General features: G+C 40.9%; 1 long non-coding RNA gene across 1 annotated transcript in view; it reads left to right on the top strand.

Annotated features, from left to right (window-relative positions):
• LOC116667810 overlaps positions 1-13051 on the top strand; it is a 44859-nt gene extending 31808 nt beyond the window's left edge. The window contains exon 2 of the long non-coding RNA XR_004324888.1: positions 12606-13051. This is a non-coding gene — a long non-coding RNA (uncharacterized LOC116667810). The remainder of the gene's footprint in view (positions 1-12605) is intronic.
• The last annotated feature ends 538 nt before the right edge of the window (positions 13052-13589 follow it).

The following is a 13589-nucleotide window of genomic DNA, read 5'->3' as shown; positions in this document are numbered from 1 at the left end:
GTAGATTATGATGCTTTTGCTTAATCCCTGCAACATTCACAGGTCACAGCTTCAGGCTCACAATCTTTAAGCTAGTCATCTTCATTTCTTTTCTGACAGCCCAGTTTTAGGGAGATTATTTGCTTAGTGGTTAAGTGGCTGCGAACTAGCATTTAAAGCTTTTGAGAAAAATACAGTGTACCAGGGAAACTATTATGATTATAACAAGCAGGATAATCCCCAGTGTCCGGAGACCCAAACTGATCAAAATCAAATAAGTCAAAGAAAAAGCCCATTGAAGGACTCACCTTTTTAAGCCAAATGGCTTGCTCACTAATCCTCTGCAATTGAGTTTCAACTTCCCCAGAAGCATAGCAGGTAGTGTTGACCACAGAATACTTCTTGCTCAGCTGAAAGTTAATCAAGGGCCATCCTACTATGGAGAACAATTTTGGCCAGAGAGTATAAGGATCTTTGTTGGGCAGCTCTTGTCTCAGCAATGGAATCTGCAATATCTTCAAGAGTTAAGGAGGAAGGGAGATATAATTCAGTGGTAGAGCATGTGCTTAGCATGCATGAAGTCCTGGGTTCAATCCCCAGTACCTCCATTAAAAGATAGATAGATAGATAGATAGACAGACAGACAGACAGACAAACCTAATTACCTCCCCCCACAACAATAACAACAAAAAGAGTTAAGGAGAGATTTCTGATCACATCCTCATTTGCATTTACTCCTAACCGGGGAAGTATGGTTCTGCCAAAGGAGAAAGATCCTTAAGTGCCTCTCAGTAGGTTGTTTCTAACTCAATGCTGTAAATCCAAGGGGATCAACCAATAAGGTGTCTTAGTTTGCTTGTGAAAAATTGGGAACACTGTTGGATAACCCATTGCCCAGCTGTGAGCCAACCATCCAGGCATCCTTGGCTGAAGAAGAATGATAACCACCGCAGATAACAGGGACACAACCATTTCTGTTAAGGAAGTACTGTTAATGGATTCATTCCCAGGGATTGAGATCTCTTAGTGGGTGGGCAAATCTGATCCAGATAATCATGGGAATGTAGGGGTACAAATGTGCTAAGATTTATGTAGGTTACTGTGTCTAACTGAGTAAGATCAGAGAAAGAAAAAACAAAGCACAGTTTCTGGCCGTAAAAGTTGAACTCGGTAAGAGACTTCAGATGGAAGGGAGAGTTGATTGTAGTTTGTGCTGACATTGGGAATAGAAGAGAAATTGGTCACAGCGAACATCAGGGAATCTCTGGCATCATGGATAGATCGGAATCTTTGCAATCTGAAATTTCAGGTTGCAAATCCAGCAATCTGAAAGATTAACCCCCCTTAGCAATGAATAGACTTGGAGATGCAAATGAGGATGTTATATTTCCAGGCTAATGTCAAAGTAAAGTGAAGAAAAAGAAGGAGGAGAATTTCATGTTTAGTTAAAGTATGAAGTCTCAATCCATCATCTTAGGTGGAAGAAATCTTTTCGAAATTATCTACTTCTCTTCTTTTTCAATTTGATTCGGAGTCTCCAGACCGTGACCAACAGGATCCTTTGTTTAGAGTTTTTTTTTTTTTTTTTTTTTTTTTTTTTTAATTAAGGGAGGTACTAGGGATTGAACCCAGGACCTCATGCATGCTAAGCTGCCACTCAACCACTGAGCTATATCCCACCCAGCAAGAGCCTTTGAATTGGGACTAGGAAAGCTTCTTTAACCTTGATGTTGATGATAGGCTTTAACATAAGACATTAAACACATACAGAGGCTGGTCATACTAGCATGAGACAGCAAGGGATCAGCAGAAAGTTGAATACTAATCAACACTGGTCTACCAATAACTATCTCAGGTGGAGATATGAGTTTATGTCTTCCAAAGGGGATACTGCCTACAGTCAGCAAAGCCAGAGGCATTACCAAGGGAGTCTGGTGGTTTTCTCTTGACCTTGCCTGATGATTAAGGGTGATAGAGACAGTGTAATCCCAAGAAGTTTGCAGGGTTTTCATTAAGACTCATATGATTTGTCCTGTGAACTGGGTCCTCAATCACTGGAGATAGTGGAAGGTATACCCCAGGTGGACATTTTCTAACAGTTTCTCTGCACTGTGAGGGCATCAGCCTTGCGGCAGGGGAAGGCTTCAACCCATCTGAGAAACATACATACAATAACAACATATTAGCAACCCATGCTAAGTGGCAGTTGAATAAAGCCCAGCTGCAGGTGCTCAAAAGGTCCAGAGGGAGGAGGTCTGAGGCCCAAATAGTTTTTTAAGATTATGGATCTGACAGGTCAGATACTGCTATTTTTGCAATTTTATCAAAGTCTCCCCACCAATGTCTGTTTATAGTTTGAGTCATCTTAAATGCAGTATGATAGGTGAAGGAATGCGAAAGCTGAAAAACGGCGTCTGCCAGGGAACTGGGAAGAACCGGAGCCATCTTGGGTTTCTCATAGCCCTGACTGGTCATTTAATTTACTACCACTGTTTGCCCATCTTAATTTCTCTGATTCAGGCAGACTGTTGCCATGTTACAAGGACATTAGGATGACAAAACTCTGGCAGTGAGGGGTTATTCTGCAGAAGTAGAATGGACTTCATCCACATGAGCCATAATATTTATAGACTTTGTTGCTGCTGTCCTCACAGGAAAGTCAGCTACTACATTCCCTTGATACTGACTCGGCTTTAGTCCTTTAAGTGTGAGTCTCAGTTGTGATGACAGCAATTTCAGAAGGTCAGAAAACAGCAGTAAGAAGGTTGTCTACTTGTTGCCCATTGTTGATTGGGGTCCCAGAGGATGTAAGAAAACCTTTTTGTTTCCATAACATCCCCAAGTCACAGATGACCCCAAAGGCATACCAGCAGTCAGTATAAATATTAACAGTTTGTCCTCAGATAACTGCTGTGCTCTGGTAAGGGCATCTGATTATTGAGCTGATTTAGCTTATGGGAGGTTTTCTCTTTCAAGTAGTTCATGTTGGGTAGTAATAGCAAAACCAGCTTGGAAATTTCTGTTGTCATTTCTACAGTATAAACCATCAACAAACAGGATTAACTCAGATTGGTTAAAGGGGTGTCTCGTAAATCAGGAAACATCTCAAAGTCATGGGGCTCACCTTCATCAGGTAAAGGATGTAACGTAGCAGGATTAAGAACGTTGCAATATTTAAGGTATAGAGGTGAAAGCAGAAGAATCTCATAGGAGGTTAGCCTGCTAGCAGAGAAATGTGGTCTCAATTCAGAGTTAAGCCGACTCTGGACTGCATAAGGACTTTGTACATAAACATTATTTCCTGGAGTTAGGTCTGCTGAGGCTTCCACTAACTTCCACTAACATGCAGGAGCAATTGAATCAAGTTGCATGCCACAATAGGCAGTTGGTCTGTGTTTATTACCATGTCCTTGAATGAGCACTCCCAAAGCCTGGTTCTCTCTCCTGTACAAATAAGGTGAAACGGGTAGCCCTAAGGCAGTGGTTCTTGCAGAGCTTGTTTTAGTGTTATAAAAGCCTGCTCATGTTTATCCTCCCAAAGAAGGGATTAAGGGACTGAAAGTTTAGTAAGTTCCTAAAGTGGGAAAACTAAAAGGAAAATTAGGAACCCACAATCAGCAATAACCAGCCAAGCCTATAAATCCAGAAAGCTCTCATTTGTCATAGGTCTAGGAAGTTACTGAATTAGCTTAATCCTTTTTTGAGAGAGTAGATTTCTTCAGTGCTTAGGTTATGACCTAGGTAATGAACAGTATCTAAGGATAATTATAATTTTTCCTTAGCAACTTTACATCCCTCTTCAGCTCATCTTTTATGAAATGCCTCTTTGGTAACTGAACACAGTAAAAGGTCATCTACATATTGTAAAAGGATTGATTTCCAGGAACTGGAGGGAGATTTCATCTTGGGGGAGTACTTGGAAGAAATAAGAAGGGGCCTCAGTGAACCCTTGAGGCACAACTGTCCAGGTAGATTACTGATTGTGAAACTGAGTCCCCCTAACACCGAGTTCCTCTGCTGAGTTTTTGATTAACCTCTCTATCTAAAACTTTATTCCCTTTCTTGTCCTTCTCTGTACCCCTCAGGATTGAGAAATACCAAAGAAAAGGATGGGTTGAAATCAAACAGGACCCTCCAGGGCCCTCCCGTTACAAAAGCCCCTCTGTGTTGCCCTGTTTCTTATTTGTAGAAAAAGGCTTTCGTCTCTCAGGGCTTCCCTGAGTTCTAAAGAGCAGACCCAAGCAGTTACTAATTAAGGAAGTGAGGGAATGCAGAAACAAGGAAAAGCAGTCAAGCAAGAAAAAAAGCAGTCAAGTCAAGCTTAGACAAGAGTTCAGTGATAAAACAGAGTCCTAGTTCCTTCTCAAGGGATATATATACCAGTCAGATGTATACCTTTGAGTTGTTTTGCAGAAACTAATATTCCTTCTCAGGTGGAGGATGGTGACTCATACTGACCACAAGCACACAGACCCCAGATTTGTTGAAATCAGTAGGTTGATAATTAAGATTCCCAACACATCACCCTATTACTTCACCACCAACCAATCAGAAGAAACTCCATGAGCTGCAACCTTCATCCCAAATGCTGCCTTTAAAAACCCTTCCCTGAAAGCCATCAGGAAGTTAAGACTTTTGAACATGAGCTGCCCATTCTCCCTGCTTGGTGCCCTGCAGTAAACGCTGAACTTTCCTTCACCACAACCTGGTGTCAGTAGGTTGGCTTTGCTGCTCATGGGTGAGTGGACTTGTCAGTAACAATTGTACCAAGTAAAGGCAAATAGACTTTGGCTGTTGGGGTCTAGGAATGCTGAAAAAGGCTGAACAAAGGTCTACAACAGTGAACCATGTTGAGTCTGGTGGGACTTGAGATAAAAGGATGTTCGGGTTTGAAACAACTGGGAAACTGGGAAAAACTGTCTTCTTAATAACTCTTAAACCCTAGACAAGTCACCATCCCCATCCATTAGGTTTCCTGACTGGCAGGATCTGCGTGTTGCTGGGGCTGGTGCAGGGAATGATCAGCCTCTGGGTGATAAGTTCTTCTGAGATGAGTGAGAAACCTAGTATGGCCTCAGGATTCAGTGGGTATTGAGACAATTTAGGAAGAGGTTTAGTAAGATCTACCTAAATCTTTATAGGCTCTGCATTTTTTATTCTCCCAATGTCAGTACTAGAAATAACCCAGAGATTTTGGGGCATCTCGATTAATTTAAAGGACTTTTGTTGTAATTCTTCCTCTGCTGTATCAAGGGCTGATTGCATGAGCATTCAAGGTCAGGTTCAGGTTAGGTAGGAAATTCTAAAGTGAGGTCTTCATTGAAGTAAAACATGTTAGCCCTTTTGAGTTAGAAAGGATTTCTACCTAATAAATTGACTAAAGCTGTGTCAAATAGAAAAAAAAAAATCCTTTTCAGTGAAAGATCCCAGAGTTATTTGTACTGGTTGAGACAGAAATCTCTCTCTGAACTTTATTAGATGCTCCCACTATGGAAACTTCTTTTTTCACTCTGAGGTATTTGGTGGCCTATGAGAGTGGGTTTTAAAGTAGCAAGTGTAGCTTCCGTATCAACTAGAATTTGGCAAGGTTCCCCATTAATTTTAATTTCAGTTCCCCCTTGGCCATTTTAGGGAATTGCTGGTAATGGTTTACTGGAGAATCCCTCAGAGTCCTGTCAGCTCTGGGAGCAAACCATATGGGAGTCCTCCCTTGAGAATAGATATGGGGGGCACTCAAGTTGAAGACTGTGCATGGGTCCTTTGAGGACAATTTTTCTCCAGTGTCCCAGCTGATTACAAATGAGACAAAAGTCCTTGGGCCAGCATTTTGATGGTGGACCCCTAGAAGGTTGTAATACGAGAGGCCGGGGTATTATTTTAGGTCTCTGGCCTTGGAGCTGTTATAGATGTAAGGCCAACAGCTTGGCAGATGTTTGTTGTGGTCTTATTCTAAGGTCCTTTCAAAATGCTCAGCTATGGTCATGAACTCAGTCAGACTAGTGGTCCCTCATCCTACTTTCTGTCTTTTTATCAATCCACTAATCTCAGGAGACAATCATTTATAAATAGAGCAGCTAGAGAGGTTGGGTGACCCTACTTATTATATGGAACGTGTAATGCCATAGGAAGAGGGCTTCTACATGGGCCTTAAAATCTGCCACAGATTCATCTTTCTTTTGTTCACATGACTGAATAATAGACCACTCAGTGAGGGCAGGGAAAATTCTAGGAATGGCTTATAAAAGGTCAGGTGCTATTTTGCAGGCTTTTTCTGGCCAAGGATCTAGAATATCATCTTCAGGTTTTTGCCATTTTGCTTCCTGCATCCATTTTGGGGCTTCACCAGGACCTACGAACATGTGCACAAGCTGATAAAGATCTGGCATCCTGGGAGCATAGGCCTCAAATAATGACTCTAAATTCTTCAAAAAAAAAAAAAAAAAAAAAAAACTTTGGGGGATCCTCTGTAGGTTTAGGAAAATTCTTAACTATGACCAAGGGGTGAAAGTTACCTGAGGAGGTTTGTCTGCAACAGCTTGTATTTTTATTTTGAAAAGTAATGGTTTAACAGTCTCTTCAGAGTGGAAGGGCAGTTGAAACAGAGAATTCGTCAAACATGAGGTAAAGAAGGACGGAGAGGAGCAGTGTCATGTCTGTCCTATTGTCTTTTGTTTTAGGTACTTCTTGTGTTTTCAATTTTTTATTTAGCCTTTTATAACAAGTCTTCTAATGAAGCTATTTTGGAATCTTGATGCCTTTTGGAGGCTTCCACATACCCATTAAAATAGGTATCCCATTCTGTTTAATTCAGGAGACCTTACCTTCAAATGCACTTCCAAAATGAATGATTTTTTCTACTCAGAACATCCCTCATAATGGTCATTGTAATTCTAGGTTGTTTTAGTAATATTTTGCCATTTGTGTAGAATAGTCACAGCTTCCAGGATTATAGTTCTTGTACATAAAATAATCTTTAGAAATAAAAGATTCAATTTCTTTTAGCTAGCCTTTCTCTACACAAAATAAGACAAATAAATACGTGTACCTTAATGCAAAAGTAGTCACCTCCTTGGACTTATCTAGAATTTTCAGATTCCTTTTTTGGCTTTTATCAGTGGGTTTAAAAGTGTGGTCCCTGGACCAGCAGCTTTGGCATTACCTGGAAACTTCTTCGAAATGCAAATTCTCAAGCCCACTGCTATCCTACTGAATCAGAAACTCTGGGGGTGGATCCCAGCAATCTGTTTTAACGACCCCTCCAGGTAACCATAGTTTAGGCTCAAATTTGAGAATCACTGGCCTACAGCATCTTCAGTAAGGGGTAATGAGGTCTAATTCTGCTCCTTGTACACAGCTGAGCTGGTGTCTTGGGCCCCTGGTCACAGTGGTGATTGTGTGGTTGCTTGTCAGAAACCAATTATTGTCCTTAAACAATGAGACAGCCAGTTATTTCAACAGCAAACTGGGTTTATTTGGGACACAGCAAAGAATTGCAATTTGGGACATACATTCTATGGTGAACCACAGGCAAGTCCAGAGAACAGAGTGTTACTGGGCCCTTTCCAGATTCTTGGACAGCAATGCCATAGAAATGAATATTGCTTCCACAAAAGCCTTAGGCAAGCAAAGCTCTTTATTAGAAGAGATAATTTGTGTATAAGGAAGAAGGTGGAGGAAAAGGCCAGCTCCCCAAGTAGAAGGGGCCAGTGCTCTTATAACAAAAGGGAAAGTTTGTCTTATGATTACTGATCATTTCCAGAAACCATCAAACTTCTTTGATCAGCCATAGATGGCTCCCTGGTGATATGAGGAATAGGTAGTGCTTCCATGGGGGGAAAGGAATGCAGAAGGATTTTCTGCAAGAAAGCATGGGAACAGATGAGGTTAAAATTTCTAGTTCAGCTTCTTGTGGCAACTAGGTGTACTCTTTAGTGTTAACAGAGATAAAGTTAATCTTTTAAGTCTGGTTTTTGGTTTTTTTGTTTTGGTTTGGTTTTTGGTTTTGAGTTTTTTTGTCTTTGGGACTCAGGTCCCCAGGGCTTTTGTTCTCTAGCTTGCAAGGCCTGTTTTCACAAGGCCATTCCCCTAGTCCTTTCCAAAATGGCTGTACTCTTTTGTCTTCCTATCTCACAAGGAGAGGGCCATTCTTTTATAGAGGAGAAAGGGGAGTTGGATGGGGCTGTTATAAACAAAGATTCCATTGGCAGAAACTGGGAGATTGATGTGTAGTGGCTTTTCATTGGCTGAACTGTTGCTGTGCAAGGAGAAATTCTTCCTTCCTCCTGCTGGGTAATGAAATTGTAAACCTTCTATTGGAGTTGCAAGGTATATTGCTTCCTGTTGGGTCTGCAATTGAGGTCAAGTGATAAGGCATGAGAACTCCCCTTTCTGGCCTTCTGACTCCATTTTAAATGAAGCTTCTGTTCATTAATTTTCACACTGCCACCTGAAGCCTGTTAGTCTCTCCTCTCCTCTCCTCCTGGCTGGATTTCCACTTTTTCTGTTTATGAGCAGTGTTCTGACTGGACTGCCCTCCAAGTTCCTCTTTCTTTTCTAAGGATAATCTCAACACTGGTAGAAAGCGGAGGTGATGCACACACCCTGAGCGGAAGGAAGTCCTTCCTGAGCAAGCCCTCCAGCTCTGCATATCCCAAGAGACATCCCAGCCCAACTGTGCTCTTGTGATATTGTGATATAATAAGAAATGTATATTTGGTCTTCCTCCCCAGTTCCTGGCACAGAGCTCCTAAAACCATTGTAATTTCCTAAGTGATAAGAGGTGAAAGGAAGATCTTTTTTCATAGGATTTAGTTTTTGTTCCCAATTCCTGAAATAGTTCTGGAGCAATAAATGTGGAAGGACCGTATGTTGTTCTTCATAATAAGCCCCTTCCAACCAGAAGTGAGTTTACGTTAATGAAGTGACTTTTGAGAAGCCCCTAAGGAAGGGAGCTTTTTGCCAGGGGAACCAACCATGTGATTAGAGAGTTAGAACTTTCAGCCCCACCTCCCCACCTTGAGGGAGGGCAGAGAGGCTGGAGACTGAGTTAATCACAAATGGCCCCTGATTTAGCCAATCACACCTACATAGTGAAACTTCCATAACAATCCTAAGCAAAGAGGTTTGGAGAGCTTCCAGGCTGGTGAACACATCCACACGCTGGGACGATGGCATAACTGGAGAAGGCTTAGAAGCTCTGAGCCCCTTCCTGCATACCTTGCCCTATGCATCTCTTCCATTTGGCTGTTCCTAAATTGCATCTTTTATAATAAACTGGTAAATGTATTTCCCTAAGTTCTATAAACTGTTTAAGCAAATTATTGAACCCGAGGAGAGAGTCACAGAAACCTCCAACTTGCAGCCAAGTAGGACAGAAGTTGTGGATAACCTGGGGACCTACTGCTTGGGATTGGCATCTAAAATGGGGACAGTCTTGTGGGACAGATCCCTTCTCCTGTGGGGTCTGATGCTATCTCCAGGCAGATAATGTCAGAATTGAATTGAATTATAAAACACCCAGTTGGTATCTGCAGAGAATTGGAGAATAGCTCAGTGTGGAAAACCCACATGTTTGGTATTGTAAGTATGAGTAGAAAAAGAAATGAAGTTTTCTCTTTCATCCCTTCTTCCCTCCCTCAGTCCTACAAAATAGGACAGTGCTTCAGAACTGTCTTTTTGGAGTCACAGACAAAACAGGAATACTTCCTTATTATACATTTCTATGTTTTCTGGTCTCCATACAACATGCATAGATTTTATTTATAGTTGGGGGGAAATGGTATTTTTATTAAAAAATCAGAATTAGACAGTGATCCCAGTTTTGTTAAAATATAAAAAAAACAAGAAAAATGAAAAAAACAGTGTGTGTGTGTGTGTGTGTGTGTGTGTGTGTGTGTAAGAATGCTACCCAACACTGTGAGGCCAAACAAACTGAAATGTCAGAGTTTGGAGCAAAGAAAGGTTTATTGCAGGGCCAAACAAGGAGAATGGGTGGCTTGTGCTCAAAAACCCCCAAACTCCCGGAAGGGTTTCAGCTGAGCATTTTTAAAGGCAAGGTGAGAGAGGGGCATCCCAGGGCATGCTATCAGTTCATGCACAATTCTCTGATTAGTTGATGGTGGTCAATCCTTAGGCACCAGAAGGTCTGGGGGCTATATGTTCATGATCATTAAGTAGTTAATTTCTTCCATTTAGTGGTGGTTTTAGCATCTGAAAAACTCAGGAAATATGCATTAGGTGCTATTATCTAGGTACTTCAGAGAGGAGCTAAAGCAGAAGATATGGGGGAAGAGTCTGTCTGGGGAAGGCCCCATAGGGTCCTGCTCAGTTACACGAAGACACTGGCATTCATGATGATCACTGCCCTTGATAGGATTACAGGTGATTTTAATGGTTCATTTGTCTTTTCATCATTTTCCAATTTATTACAAAAATAATACAGATACATCATGCATAACATCCTCATATTTTTTATTTTTTCATGATGTGTCAATGATCCACCAGATTTTAAATCTCAGCCTTCCCCTTTCAACTATGCAACATGGGCATACATCTACATACTAACACACTAGGAATACGGGGGAGCTTACCATCCAGCCTTGAGGCTCTCAGGGGTACTTTTTTCTCCTCTGTCAAATGGAGCTGGTAATTACCATGTAGGGTTGCCTGAAGCATTAAATGAGACAGTGCTCAGAAAGCACCTAGATACTTGGCAAACATTAGCTGTTATTATTATACTTTTTGTTGCCGTTGAGTTGGATTTAAAGATAAATGACTATCCTATAATGTTTTCTGAAATCTATGTTAAATTAACAAACATCTTAGCCCTTATTGTATTCCAGGCACTGCAACAGGTAGGAACTTCTAGGATTAGGAAGGTAGGTACAAATCTGTTACTATGCTCATAGAAATCATTATCCATATCTTTACAAAGGTGATCATGTTTTCCTTGACAACACCAGTCCTAGGCATAAAAATTTTCAAAGGTACAATCCTAGAGTTGTATTTCTTAGGTTCTGTCCTACCTAACCAATCACAGGGACCCCAGCTCTTCTCAGCCACATGTAAATCAATGAGGTTAGAACACCCCCTCACACCATACACAAAAATAAACTCAAAATGGCTTAAAGACTTAAACATAAGACAGGACATGAACCTCCTAGAAAAGAACATAGGCAAAACATTCTCTGACATAAATTGTAGCAATGTGTTCCTAGGTCAGTCTACCAAGACAATAGAAATAAAAGCAAAAATAAACAAATGGGATCTAGTTAAACTTATAAGCTTTTGTACAGGAAAGGAAACCATAAACAAAATGAAAAGACAACCTACAGACTATGAGAAAAAATTTGCAAATGATGTGACTGATAAGGGCTTAACTTCCAGAATATACAAACAGCCCATACAACTCAATAAAAACAATCAAACAACCCAATGAAAAAATGGGCAGAAGACCTAAACAGACATATCTCCACTGAAGAATACGAACAGCCAATAGGCACAGGAAAAGATGCTCGACGTTGCTAATTATCAAAGAAATGCAAATCAAAACTACAATGAGATATCACCTCACACCAGTCAGAATGACCATTAAAAAACTTCACAAACGATAAATGCTGGAGAGGGTGTGGAAAAGGGGGACCCTCCTACACTGTTGGCAAGAATGTAATTTGGTGCAGCCACTATGGAAAACAGTATGGAGATTCCTTTAAAAACTAAAAATAGACTTACCATATGATCCACAATTCCACTCCTGGGCATATATCCAGAGAATACTCCAGTTTGAAAAGACAGTGCCCAATGTTCACAGCAGCACTATATACAATAGTCAAGACATGGAAACAACCTAAATGTCCATCACAGATGACTGGATAAAGAGGTTTGGTATACACACACACACACACACACACACACACACACACACACACACACAATGGAATACTATTCAGCCATAAAAAAGAACAAAATAATGCTATTTGCAGCAATATGGATGGACCTAGAGATTATCATACTAAGTGAGTAAGTCAGACAGAGAAAGACAAATATCATATGATATCACTTATACATGGAATCTTAAAAAAAGGAGACAAATGAACTTATTTATAAAACAGAAAGAGACTTACAAGCATAGAAAACAAATTTATGGTTACCAAAGGGGGAAGGATGTAGGGAGGGATAAATCAGGAGTTTGGGATTAGCAGATACAAACCACTATAAATAAAATAGACAAAAAACAAGAGCCTACTGTATAGCACAGGGAACTATATTCAATAGCTTGTAATAACCTATAATAAAAAATGCCAGAATGCCAGCAAAAGAGTAGTACATGCCAGGATGAGAGGCTACTTTGGTCAGCAAAGGACACAATGAATTTAGATGGAACTTTTTAACTGAAGTATAGTTGATTTACAATGTTGTGTTAGATTCTAGTGTACAGCACAGTGATTCAGTGAGATTCCCTTACAAATGGAGATGTCCCTTGCAAATGTAAGTGTTTCTTACAAAAAGGTAACTCCTACTAGATTTTAGAGCTCTTCCCAGGTCAACTGTTTCTCAGAAAATAACCAGCTTAAAACAATATGTCAAAAGAGACATATTTTAAGCTGGCAAATTCTGCTCCCTTATAGCTCCAAGTTGGGAAACAAGAACATGCCCAACCTTCACACCACGAAGGCCATTCACTCTCTCAAATGACGAGGCTATGTGAAAGAAGAGTTTGCCTGAAGACGTTTCTATTGGTGCCTTACCAAGGAGGGTATCCAGTATCTCTGTGATTACCTCCACCTGCCCCCTGAGCTACAGCTGTCCTGAGACTGGCAGGTCAAGGCCCAAAGGTCTGGAAGGAGAGTGACCTGCAAGACTCACGTAAGGGGAAGCCTACAGAGACACCTACAGATGTCTGTGTCCCACAGAGATGTGCTGTGCCCCACAGTGTGGACAAGAAAGCCGAGGCTGGGGCAGGGTCAGCAACCAAATTTCAATTTAGAGGTGGATTTGGTCATGGACATGGGCAGCCACCTCAGTAAAGTTGAAGAAGATTGTTTTGTGTTGAATAAATCTGTAGCCAGAAAAGTGTGTGTGTATGTGTGTGTCTCTGTGTGTGTATAAAACAATCAGGACCTACAGGACCCTCCTTAGTACAACAGCTCTTCTGTGTTCTCTGTTTCTTATTTGTAGAAAAAGATTTTGGTCCCCTAGGCATTCCCTGAGTTCCAAAGAGCAGAGTCAAGCAGTTACTAATTAGGGAAGTGAGGGAATGCGGAAACAAAGGAAAAGCAGTCAAGAAACAATAGTTCAGCAATAAAAACAATTTTAGTTCCTCCTCAAGGGATATACATAACAATCTGACGCATCTCTTTGAGTTGTTATGCAGAAACTAAGACCCCACCCCACCCTTGTGGAGGATGATGACTACATGCTGACCATAAGCATGTAGACTCAGACTGGCTGGAATCAGGAGGTTGATGATAAAGATTCCTGAAATATCATTCTGTTACCACCAACCAGTCAGAAGAAAGTCCGCAAACTACAATCCTGACCCTAAATGTTGCCTTTCAAAACCCTTCCCTGAAAGCCTTCAGGAAGTTTGGGTCTTTTAAGCACGACTTGCC

This window comes from Camelus ferus, chromosome 12, assembly GCF_009834535.1.
Source record: "Camelus ferus isolate YT-003-E chromosome 12, BCGSAC_Cfer_1.0, whole genome shotgun sequence".
Classification (NCBI taxonomy): Eukaryota; Metazoa; Chordata; class Mammalia; order Artiodactyla; family Camelidae; genus Camelus; species Camelus ferus.
This window is presented reverse-complemented; position numbering and strand designations above follow the sequence as displayed.